General features: G+C 37.3%; 1 pseudogene; it reads right to left on the reverse strand.

The window, feature by feature from the left end:
• Nucleotides 1-12,009: 12,009 nt before the first annotated feature.
• On the reverse strand, nt 12,010-13,163 carry LOC116141138 (annotated as a pseudogene).
• Between the last annotated feature and the right edge of the window lie 178 nt (nt 13,164-13,341).

Consider the following 13,341-nt stretch of genomic DNA (forward strand, 5'->3'; position numbering starts at 1 on the left):
CTATCTCTTTAAGGAAACCACATGATAAGGGAGATAGAATGAAGAAGATCCCATATGCGCTAGCAATTGGATCCATCTTGTATGCTCGGATTGATGTCTCATGTGCATTAAGCACTTATAGTGGATATCATTCGGATCCAAGTGAGCAATGCCATCTTATGCTCAGATTGATGTCTTATGTGCATTAATCACTTGTAGTGGATATCAATCAATTTGAGTGAGTGATACCATGTTATATACTCAGGCTAATATCTCATGTGCATTAAGCACTTGTAGTAGATATCAATCAGATCCAGGTGAGCAATGTAATGTTATGTACCCAGATTGATGTCTTATGTGCATTCAACACTTGTAGAAGATATCAATCAAATCCAAGTGAGCGGCACTAGATGAGTGTTACGGACATCCTTAAGTACCTGAAAAGGACTAAAGATATGTTCCTGGATTATGGATGGAAAGATGAGCTCACTGTAAGAGGATATAGTGATGCTAGTTTCCAAACGGATAAAGATGATTTTCGCTTGCAATTCAGGTTTATATTTTGTCTCAATAGAGCTGCAGTGAGCTGGAAGAGCTCAAAGCAAAGTACTACAGTGGATTCTACAACTGATGCTAAGTATATCGCATTATTTAATGCAGCCGTGTAAACGGTTTAGACAAGAAGTTCATTGCTGAACTTGAAGTTGTTCTAAGCATTGCTGGTCCAGTAAAGTTCTACTACAACAACAATGGAGCCATTGTTGTGGCTAAGGAATCATAGTCTCACCAGTAATCCAAATATTTAGTTAATTCAATCTAATCTAAGAAATTGATCAGAAAGGGAATGTACAAATTTGCAGAATACCTACTAACCCACTACTGAAGTTTTTGTTACAGCATAAGCATGATGGACACTTAAGGTCATTCGATGTTAAATACATGAATGATTGGCTATAGTGCAAGTGGGAGATTCTTAGAGTAGGTGCCTCATAGCCAATCAATTCTTGTGGAATTGACTCTTTGCAATATTGTTTATTAATCAATAAAAGGTGTTTTCTACTATATCATGTAAATCATAATTGTATGTATTGATATATATCCTTAGGATGGTAGAACTGTGACGAGAGTATCAAGTGTTTCAAATCTTGATAGTGAGGACCCTATGATCACATATGGTGGCCATTCTAGAAATCTCCGTAGCCCTAGTATTATTCTGATCAAGGACATAGATAATACGGTAAGGCTATCATAGTGTTGAACGTCTCTATCGAAAGACAGTAACTAATCTCACTTGTCAAGTTATTTGTCAACAACCTAGTGCAACACATGGGTGCTTGCTGTAGGCAAGTTCACTAGACTGACCCCCCAGAGGATTCCATATAGATGGTAACCTCAGTGTCTATGGAACAAATCCTCTAACGAATGGTGGTGCATGTGATCCTTAGACTTGAGATCACCAGAGTGCCTTATGCATCGATTAGTATAGTTTGACACTAGCCTAACGTAATTCTATTTAGAGCTATCAGTACGGTAGTGATTGGCTGCATCAAGGAGTGTATCAAGACTATGGTGGATCGACAGAGGATTCACCACTCCCAAGTACGGAAGAAGTTATCTCACGGTTCAACTCAGTGAATGGCAATGACACTAAAGCTATGGCCACAATGGGATTGAGTTGTTGCTCAATCTAATTTATTATTCCGTTCATTAGTCCAGTAATTGAATACAAAGAACTCGAAAATAATTAAGGTTGACACTATTTATGTATCTCAGCCTCGATGAGATAACAGATGGTGAAAAGATTTGATTGCACGGTAACCATATCGTTGATAGGTAGCTGTTTCGCTAAATCCGAATCTATCAGGTGGCCATGATCCCTTGTTAGGGGCCAATCTTAGTTTGTGTGTAGGGAGACGATTAATTGGTGTTAATCGCAATACTACTCACTACCGATATGATAAGGAGTTTACGGGTCACACATAGAAGACAATTTAAGGATGGTAAATTTTGAAAGGGCATATTCATCTTTTAGACGAACGAGCATATTGGTAATTTTGTTTTGTAATTAAATTTACTGAGGTTGTAGCCTAGTCCAATTTTATTATTGGAGTAATTTAGCAAAATTACAAATTTAATTATTAGGGTTAATATTAATGTTTAACTAAATAATTAAATAAGGACTAATATGCGATTCCACATAAGTTTGGGTTGTTGCTAAACTTTGGGGTGGAATGGAAATTTGCTTCATTATTTAAATGAAGCAAAATTAGGTGTTATTCACCTAGGTTCATTTGCTATTGTAGGTGAAAATTTTGAGAGAAAATTTTTTCTCTTTTCTCCTCTTCACTCTATCTTCCTAAACACCATCCTTAAAGCCAAGAATTAATTCTAGCAAAATTAATTCCTGGTCTCTAACTTACTATCTTAGTGTGGACAGCGTGTGTTCAATTCCGTTCTCGAATCGGTAGCGAATCACATTCAAAGACACTGACAAAGCCTCCAATCGATGGTATAACCTAATCCTTGCATGGATCTTTATTGTTTCAATTTAAGCATGTAAAGTGTATATATATAAGACCTTGATCTTGGCAAAATCAAAGTAATCGATAGCCAAATTTTTGTTTTTCCTCTACCTCTGTTCATCGATATACTAACACCAATGCCCTAAAAAATTGTTGTGCTATTTTTTTTTTTTCCTAATTTCTGTCTTGCAAGACTTCGCTTCGAGGAGGATGATTGGCTTGGGTAAATAGCGAGGTGGTCTTTATTACATGTCCCTGCTACAACAAACAACTACCTCTCACCAAGTCTCTCAACACCCAAACTTGTGGCACATGCGCCTTGGTCATCCATCTCAATTTTGCCTTCAGTTAGCTTCTTCTTTCTTATCTTCTAATAAAATTTCCTTTAATAATAATTGCAATGTTTGTCCTATTGCCAAACAAACTCGATTGCTATTTCCTTCAAGCTTTATAACGACTAAGTCTCCATTTGAATCATTGCAATGTGATATTGAGGCTCCTCATAAGGATCCAACTCATTCAGGGGCATGTTTTTTCTCCTTACAATTGTTGATGATTTTAGTAGATGCACATAGGTCTGATGCAATATAAGTCTAAAACTCAAAAAAAATCTACAATCTTTCATTACCATTGCAAAAACCCAATTTCATGCATGTTAAAGCTATCCGGGTTATAATGGTTATGAATTTGTTTCAATGAAAAATTATTTCAAAACACATGACGTAGAATTCCAACGAACTTGTGTTTACACTCCACAACAAAATGGAGTTGCTGAACGAAAACATCATCATATCTTCACCATTGCTCGTGCTCTTCTTTTTCAATCCAATCTTCCTCTTATTTGTGGGGGTGAATGTGTTTTAACCACAATTTATCTTATTAACCGTCTTCCCTCACCATTACTATCCAATAAATCTCTTTTTGCATTGCTCTACATCACCCTCCATCTCTTGATCACTTGAGAGTTTTCGGTTGCTTATGTCATGCCACCATGTTCATCCTACTCATAAATTTGACCCTTGTGCCAAGCAATGCATTTTTGTTGGATACCCAACTGGCCAGAAAGGATACAAACTTTATGACTTGGTGACACACAAATTTTTGTAAGCCAAGATGTTAAATTTCGTGAAACTACCTTATCTTACCCTTTATGTGCACCCACATATTCTCATAATTCCATATACCCACCTAACTCTCAAATTGTCCCTTTGTCATCCTTTGAAAATCTCACCGAACCATTTTCAAATGCAACAAATCTGCAAGAAAAAATCACCCAAACCACCAAACCCACCACAGGGGGCAACACTTCTTGTTGTGACGCCTTCAACTAGGTTTCTCTTGCTGCGGTACCCAACTTGCCATCTTGCGGCACTACCTCAAAAAACTCACAAATTTTTCCACCAACAATTTCTCCTCCCAAGAGCACTAACAAAACATCCTCTGAGACCGACAGTCCCCTCTCTAATTCCACAGACTCCACTAATCCTCCCATTCAATCCTTACACCATTCAGCCCATTCTAAGCAACCCCCGACATGGCATAAAGGCTACATTATGTCTACTCAAGTCAACCATTCAACCTCGACACCAAGATCTGCAAAAGGTACTCGTTATCCTCTTTCTCATTTTCTTTCATATTCATGATTCTCTTATCTACCCATTGTTCTTTTCTAGCTAACATTACAAGTCACAAAGAGCCTAACTTCTACGCTCAAGCTATCCTCAATCCTCATTGGCAAGACGCTATGAAAATTGAATTAGAGGCATTAGAACACAATAACACCTGAAGTATGGTGCCTCTTCCTCCTAGTCCTAAACCCATCGGTTGCAAATGGGTTTACAAGATCAAGTATGATTCAGGTGGTGCTATTGAATGATACAAAGCTTGTATTGTTGTTAAAGGCTATATTGAAGTTGAAGGTATTAACTATCATGAGACTTTCTGTCCTACAACCAAGCTCACTACTCTTCATTGCCTTCTTATCGTTGTCATTGCTCGCAATTGGTTCATTCATCAACTTGATGTTCAAAATGCCTTTCTCTATGGGGACTTACATAAAATTGTGTATATGGAACCTCCACCTAATCTTTGCTAATAGAGGGAGAACATTGTATGCGTAACAAATCTCTTTATGATCTTAAACAAGCATCAAGAAACTGGTTTTCTACCTTTTCAAACTCTATTCAGCAAGCCGATTATCTATAATAAAAGGCCGATTATTCACTTTTCACCAAAGCTAAAGGTACTTCTATTACTACAATCCTCATTTATGTTGATGATATAATTCTCACAGACAATGATCTTCAAGAAATAGAACGTCTCAAAGGGTTCCTCCTCATACACTTTCGCATGAAAGATCTTGGTAATTTGAAATATTTTCTAGGCATTGAATTTTCTCGATCAAAGAAAGGAATTTTTCATGTCTCAAAGAAAATATGCATTAGATGTGTTAGAAGATTCAAGACTTTTTAGTGCAAGCTTTGACAATTTTCCAATGGAACAGAACTTGAAGCTTACTCTCATGGATGGAGTAATGTTGAATGATCCAACCAAGGATAGAAGATTGGTGCGTAGATTGATCTATCTTACTGTCATGAGACCTGACATAGTATACTTTGTTTGTACATTGAGTCAATTTATGCATGAGCCCAGAAAGCCACATTGGGATGTAGCTCTATGAGTTCTTAGATATGTCAAGAGTATGTTCTTAGATATGTCAAGAGTATGCCTAGTCAAGGTTTGTTATTTCCTTCTACAAACAACCTTGCTCTTAAAGTGTATTGTGATTCAGATTAGTTAGGTTGCAACATCACAAAAAGATCAATTACAGGGTATTGCATTTTCCTTGGAGATTCTCTCATTTTATGGAAATCCAAGAAGCAAACAAACTTCACAAGATCGTCTGCAGAAGCCGAATACTAAGCCACGGCAAACACTTGTTTGGAGTTGACATGTTTGCAATACTTACATATTGACAAGAGATTGACTTTTTTCTGCTGGAAGGGTACCATTTAAGTTATTATTTCCAAGAAACCTGAGTAAAATAGAAGCAATTCGAGTTTCAATATAATGAGTACACTCTGTGAAGTAAATCACACAACAAAGCAGAAATGGTAGATTACAGGAATGTCAGCAAACCCAAATTGAAAAGCGGGCTGGGAATCTGTCCACTTATATTGTTGAAACTTAAATCACTGAAGAAAAGTATTAGAATTACACAATTATAAGATGAAGAAACTTGCTAACATCCAAAAAATAATGGAGTGAAAAATAAAAAAGAGACAAGGGAATAAATAACTTATAGAGGCATCAAACTCTGGTAGTCGCCAATGTTAGATGGAATTGAATCAGAAATTTTGTTATTCCTTAGTTCTTTGCAGCATATGGAACCAACAGTCTAGATCAAAAAAGGAAGAAGAAGAAAAACACAAAAAGTATATATAAGAGGTAACTGAGCACAAAATTTTTGAACTTTGACAGTATTGCCTTACAAGATAGTTAAAGATTTCATATTCCTTATAAATGCCAAGGACGAGCTCCCATTGGATAAATTGCTTATTCTCCTAGATTTTCACTTCTTATAAGATTAATAGCACTGGTTATTGAAAAACTCAAATATAATCAATGAAATATTGCAGGTGAATATTCACAACTCAGTTAGATTAGTCAAACTCTCAAACATTATAACTACAGTGTTTGAAACTGAATTCATAATGAAGAAACCTAACGCTAAAATAACTTGAGGATACAAATAACTTGAGGGTTGGGTGACCTAGATTTGACCTGAAAATTTTTTTGGACCTTTGCCCAAATTAATAAAATCGTATTAATTTGTATCGATATTTTTAAGGATACAATACTGTTTATATATTTCAGCATCCATTTTAAAGCTGTCCAATGCTCCATACCAGAGTTAGACATATATCTACTCAACATGGAGATGGCAAAGGCAAAGTCTGGCCTAATACTAATCATGGCATACATCAGTGACCCCACAACATTAGCATATTGGACCGACTCCATTCTTAACAATTCTGACTCAGTTTTGGGGCATTGGGACTTACTAAGTATAAACTAACTGGTTAGGGGCATTGAGACCAGTTTGGCACCAGCCATGCCAAACTTTGTGACTAATTTCAAAAAATAGGATTGTTGCTGCAACCTAAGTTCACACCTTCTCCTATCCCTATTTATCTCCATGCCTAGAATTTTCTTGGCATTCCCTAGGTTTTTCATGCTGAATTCAGAGTTTAACTTCTTCTTTGATTCACTAATCTGGTTTTTTTACTTGCTAATCAACAACATATCATCAACGTATAACAGTAAGTAAATAGGAATATCATTGTCCAATTTAAAGTAGAAGCAACTATCATATTGACTTCTAGTGAATCATATCCCCATTATAAACATGTCAAACCTTTTGTACCACTGCCTAGGGGACTGTTTTAACCCATATAAGGACTTTTTAAGGAGACAAACATGGTCTGGAACCTCAGGGTCAATAAACCCCATAGGCTAGCTCATATAGATTTTCTCCTCAAGGTTTCCATGAAGGAATGCAGTGGTAACATCCAACTACTCAAGTTCCAGATCTTGGTATGCAACTACTGACAACATCATCCTAATTCTTTTGTATTTGACCACAGGAAAGAAGACTTCATTGAAGTTTATCCTCTCCCTTTAGGTATACCTCTTTGCTATAAGTCTGGCTTTATACCTAGGTGGGTCTGCTATGGAAATGCATCTTTAAGTTTGAAAAGCCACTTACATTAGGTTAGCTTCTGGTTTCTTGGTTTTGGAACCAGTGACCATGTTTCATTTACTTTTAACGACTGCATTTCCTCCTTTATAGTTGTTCTCCATTTGTCTTTATCTCTGGATTCCATGGCCTCTTGATATGTCTCAAATTCAGACCTTGTCACCTCAGTACCTGCAAGAAGAGCAATGTAAATCAGTTCTGCATATGAGTATCTTGAGGGTAGCCTTACCTCTCTCCTTGTTCTATCTCTGGCCAGCTGGTAATCTGTTAGTTCATTTTATTGTGGTTCTAGGAACTCTTCAATTTCTTCATATGCACCTTGATCAGATTCCTCAGGTGTTGCGTCAATTTCAGGCTGCTGTGGTGCTTATGCTTGAGCTTGAGATGGATTTAATTGTTGGGTGGTGGGCTCCACCTCAATCTGAGTAGCACTTGTTTGAATGGTGGTTATTTCTGTGCTTTTAGTGGTGCCTACATCAAGGTTAGTTCCTTTGCATGGGAAAACTCTCTCATTAAACACAACATCCCTACTTACTATGATCTTGACCCCTGGTGACTCTCTATCCCATAATCTGTACCCTTTTGTGCCCTCAGGATATCCAAGGAACACACGCCTAGTAGATCTAGGTTCCTGTTTGGCCCCACTATGTGTGCATAAGCTGCACAGCCAAACACTTTTAGGTGACCTAGTTCTAGCCATCTTCCTGACCATCTCTCTTTTGGACAGGTTAGACCTATGGTTGTGGAAGGGCTCCTATTCACTAAATAGGCAGCTGTGGAGAGGGCCTCTCCCCAGAATGTTTTTGGGAGGTTTGATGTGATTAGTAAACACCTGACTTTATCTAGGAGTGTCCTATTCGTTCTCTCAGCAACTTCATTTTGCTGAGGGGTATTCCTGACAGTCCTATGCCTCAAGATCCCCTGTTCACTACAAAACTTATCAAACTCCAGGTTACAAAACTCAAGCCCATTGTCTGTCCTAAGGGCCTTGACCTTTCTACCAGCCTGGTTTTCAACTAAAGTCTTCTAGTCTCTAAACTTAGCTAGGGCTTGATCTTTGGACCTAAGTAAGAAGACCCAAACTTTCCTACTGTAATCATCTATGATTGAGAGAAAGTAACTGTTTCCACCATGAGATTTAACCTTTTCAGGCCCCCATAAATCAAAATGTAAGTAATCTAGACAGTTATTTGCTAGATGAACTCCCTTAGAGAAACTGTTCTTATGCTGTTTACCAAGGACACAATTCGCACAGAACTCTAAACTAGTGATAATATCTTTCCCAAACTATCCCTACCTATTTAGGACATCCATACCCTTCTAACTCATATGACCTAACCTCAAATGCCATTTTTCAGTTACAGATAAATTTGGAGAACCAAGTGTTGTGCTGTTGCAGTCAGAATAGAAACTCCCACAGAGTATATAGAGACCCTTTTTCTTCTCTCCAGTTAAGACTGGTTTTTCATTCTTATAGACATTTAACCACCCACTATTAGCCTTATAGCAGCAGCCTACTTCATCCAGGGTACCTAGGGAGATGAGGTTTCTTTTTAGGTTAGGGATATACCTCACTTTGGTTAACCTGATCAGTTTTCCCCCACTTAATCTAAAGGTTATGCAGCCTATTCCCTTAACCCTACATGCTTGGTTGTTTCCCATGAAACATTCTCATGTTTAGAATTCTCAAAGTCTTGGAACCAACTCCTATTAGGACTCATATGGAAAGTACAGTCTGAATCTAGTACCCATTCCTTTGTGGTGTCAGATATTGACACTGTTAGGACTTCTAGTTTATCTGTTTGGTTACTAGTAGTGGCTAGGTTGTTCTCTGTATTTCCTGATTTCTGTTTCTTCTTTCAGTCAAAATAGTTTTTCTTTAGATGGCCTGTCTTGTTACAGTAGTAACACTTCCTAGTTTCAGTCTTAGTTTTATTGTTCCCTTTCCATTTCTTCTTATTCTTATCCCCCGACTAGGCTGTATCCTTTACTGGGTTGACCAAGTTCTACTCTACCCTTCACAAACAGAGTATTGTTGTTCCTCTTAAGGGTTTTAAGCTCTAATTCCCTAGCCTTAAGACTTGCAACAATCAAATCAACACTGTGTACAGTACCTGAGTACTGAAGGGCATTCTTGACTACTTGGTAGTCATATGTTAAGGAATTTAGCAATATCATGGCAAGGCTTGTCTCTCCTAGTTCTTGGTCTGTGCCTTTCAAAATTAAATTCATCTTAAGGAATTCATCTAAATTCTCCTCAATAGACTTTGAATTATCCATTTTATATGAGAATAAGGCTCCCTTTAAGAAAGCCAGATTCGGTGCAGATTTTAAGGCATATAAAGATTCTAACTTACCCCATAAACTAAGTGGAGTTTCAAACCCATCTACCTTCCAAAGTACACTGTCCTAGAGATTCATCACGATCAAGTTGTATGCTTCTTTGTCAATCTTTTCCTTCTTCTTCAGTCTTTCCTCTGACCATTTCTTGGGGTCCCTTTCCAGTGCGATTGCAACCTTGTTATGTGAAAGGAGGGCTTTCATCTTCTTCTTCCAGCTTTTGAAATCCATCTTCCCATCGTATTGGTTTATTTCTAATCGTGTGGTGGTGTTTGTGGTCATTCTGGATTGGTTTTATAAAAGCCCCAAATTGTAAACCCTAGTTCCTCTTGCCCTGATCTTTGTGTGATTTCTAGAATCCTAGTCTTTTCCCAAGATTTTGTCAAGATTTGACTCCTTAGATCTATTTGAAGACTCAGAGAAATCAGTGATTAGAAAAGCCCCAAATTCCCGAAACCCTAATCTCATGAAACCCTAATTTCGTAAAAAAAATCCCAATTTCACGAAACCCTAATTTCTTCTACCGGGACTACGACTCGTTAATCACCAGATCTAAACTCCAAGAAAGGGCTCTGATACCACTGTTACACAACTAAGCACAAACACAGATCCTAAATCACACATTCAACCAAACAAGAACACCTAGGAAAAACACAGAGAGTACCGTGGTTCACTTATCCTTTTATGGATAAGCTATATCCACGTTGAGCTCAGGAAAGGTATGAGCTCGCTGCACTTACTATTACCACAAGAATCAAGATTACAACACTTCCAACCACACACCCAAAACCCATACAATATAACCTTTAATCAGCCAAAGAGAAACCCACTGAGAATCCTTAACCCGAGAGAACAACACTCTCACCAAAATGATTAAGACCCCTAACCACTCAAATCTGATTACACAAACAACAGCAAGAAACGTTCTCAACCCTAATTCCTCAATCGCACAAAGAAACCCAACAGTGTTCTATTTTTTGTTACTACAGAAAAGTGAGTTTATATATGGTTGACTAAGTGACTGGATTCTGGCTATTGGATCTGAAGTGGATCTTGCGGTCAGGATTTATCTGGTAGCTTGTCTAAAACAACGTCGTCCTTCTTTACTCAAAACGGCACTGTTTCAGGCTTCCATTTAACAGTTATGATACTTACAGATCAATAATGTGGCAACTGGCAAAGAGTGTTATTATTGTAAGAACAATTACATTTGATAAAAGGGTTGTAACTAGCGGCATCGATGGACAATGGTGATGGAGACATCAATGGCGGCTCCACTGCATGGCTCTCCACTTATATTCCATTGATTTTGATTTGCAGAAATCCCCCATTTTTCATAAAATGCATTCGATGTTCCCACTGTTATCAGAAAAAGAATGAGAACAAGAGAAAATCATCTTAAGAATTAGAAAAAAAAAAAAAAAGGAAGGAACTTAGAAGCAGACCTTCATGAGGGGCGGTAGTAGGTTGAGCTTGAGTTTGAGCTACATGAAGTACAAGAAGGTCCACGAAAATGCAACTCACAAACAAGCAGACAATTACTGAAACTGAAGCTGCTGTTTTCATGATTTCATCAACATTATCATACATCAAGAAATAGTTATCTTGTTAATTTTTGTTTCTTCAAGAATTTTAATATTTTTAACTGAATTAGCACCTATAAATTATAATGCAATGTGTGGTTCTTAAGAATTGTTCTTTGTCTCATATGAATTCACCAGTCAATGCAACTTGTTTTCTGGTTTTGATTATTCTATGTCAATCAGCTTCCGGGCAAGCGAGGGGATTCATTTCCAATCAAATTCTACATTTAAATGTAAAATTTTATTTATTTATTTGGGTTTTGTAAATGAAATATTTATTTTTATATGCTATTCCTAGCACATGAACGATTTTGTAGAATTTTATTTGGTAAAAGTTTTTGAAAGTATTCTATTCAATTTCATGTGGAACTTCCATTTTGGGGATGAAATCCTATCAAATTTCATCAAAAATATTTCCAAAAAATTGAAGTTAGGCCGAAATAGAGTAGGCCCAAAAAGAAATAAGGATGTTAAGTTTCTGGGCTTCAAGTCACTGTTCTCACTTGAATATCTCCACAAAGCATAGCAACTACACCAGACATCGATGGCCTTAATGAGGCAAAGTCTGAGCACATAAAAAAGTCTGAGTATATTTAATTCTTCCTCATTGTATTTTGATAATTTGGAGTTCACTAGTTGGGTGATCGTTCTCGTATAGGTGTCAGGCTTGGGAAGCATGAAATATAAGAATTATGATACGAGTGATTGGATCACCGTGTAAAAAAGGTATTGGCATGCACATCAAATTTGACTCATCTCATATATTCTAAAAGTCAAGAAAATTAACTGCTGGAATTATATCATTTCTTCCAAGTACTTCAGAATTCACAATTAACATATACCAGAGTTTTCATGAGATTGGCAATATTAAAATGTTCACTGGTGCTATTATCATGATGATGCAACCCAAAACACAAGACTATAAAGCATTAATTTCTTACAAATCAACAAGCTCGGATGACAGAGGACCAGAGAAACTGTTTGTTCCCATGCTCTAATTTTGACAATTTACCAAGCTTAGACGGCACTGTACCAGAGAAGTTGTTTGTTCCAATACCTCTGCAATCCTAGAATTTAGTTCTTCAGTTATAAAATTGCAATGCAAGTACAAAACAGAAGTCATTTTGATGAATCATTATAAGTCAAGAAGGGGATAAACTTTATGCATACAATACCAGTAACTTAGTTAGTAAGCATGCCAAGGGTTGATTTTGCAGCCAAGAACCCACAGGCACACATCCTCAAAGAAGGTGGGGTGGCTGTGTCTCCTCAAGATAACCAACACGGAAATGCGATGTTGCAGTAGAAAATCCTGCAAGATTCTTTTTCTTAGCACCAAGCAGGGATCTTAGCTAATTCTGAAAGACCACCTGCAGTTCCCATAAGTTTAGCTGCAACACCACTTCCAACAATTGCAGAAAGATTTGGAGCAATATATCCCGTATTCTGCTTTCTACAAAATCCAGGATTTTCTGCTTCGCTCACATGACTCAATTGTCATTTGGAGGACCTTCTCTGGAAGTGGCTTACCACTTATGGTTGAAGCTGTAACTGAAACCACCATAATAAAAGCTGAGGGAAAAAGCCCCTCCAGATCAACAACGGTCATTACCAATCTTTTTCACAAGACGGGCATAATCAATAGGGTGATGGACAAGTAATTCAAGCTCTGGAAATTTCAACCGATTATTGTCACGAATGATAACAATTTCATTCTCAATATCCACTGATAATGCATATTTCTATCCACAATCAACAGGTATTCTGGATCATCTTCTAATATTACTCCATGATCCTCAAGTGCATGTTCAACTTTCTGCATTACATCAGTATGTCTTTGGGTTTTCTGCAATTTTGAAACATTGTACAGGTCATCATAGTTTAGAGCTTCTACATCTTCCAGGAGATCACCGTCGACCTTATCTTCCATGTTTGCGTCGTCTAGGAAATCCGCAAGAGTAGCCATAACAACAAAAATTTACTTTATCACTTCAGGGATCTTCTTTTGAACTGCTGAAGGCTATTATGTTATGTCATTGAATGAATAAGGAGATTAGCTAGGTTGTATATATAGTCTCTAAACTATAACCCGTTTGGATATTAACCCTTTTATAGTATTTTTGCTACCTAGCCCTTGGTCCCCGTTGACAATTCTTTG

The sequence above is a fragment of the Pistacia vera genome, unplaced genomic scaffold (assembly GCF_008641045.1).
Source record: "Pistacia vera cultivar Batoury unplaced genomic scaffold, PisVer_v2 Contig393, whole genome shotgun sequence".
Classification (NCBI taxonomy): Eukaryota; Viridiplantae; Streptophyta; class Magnoliopsida; order Sapindales; family Anacardiaceae; genus Pistacia; species Pistacia vera.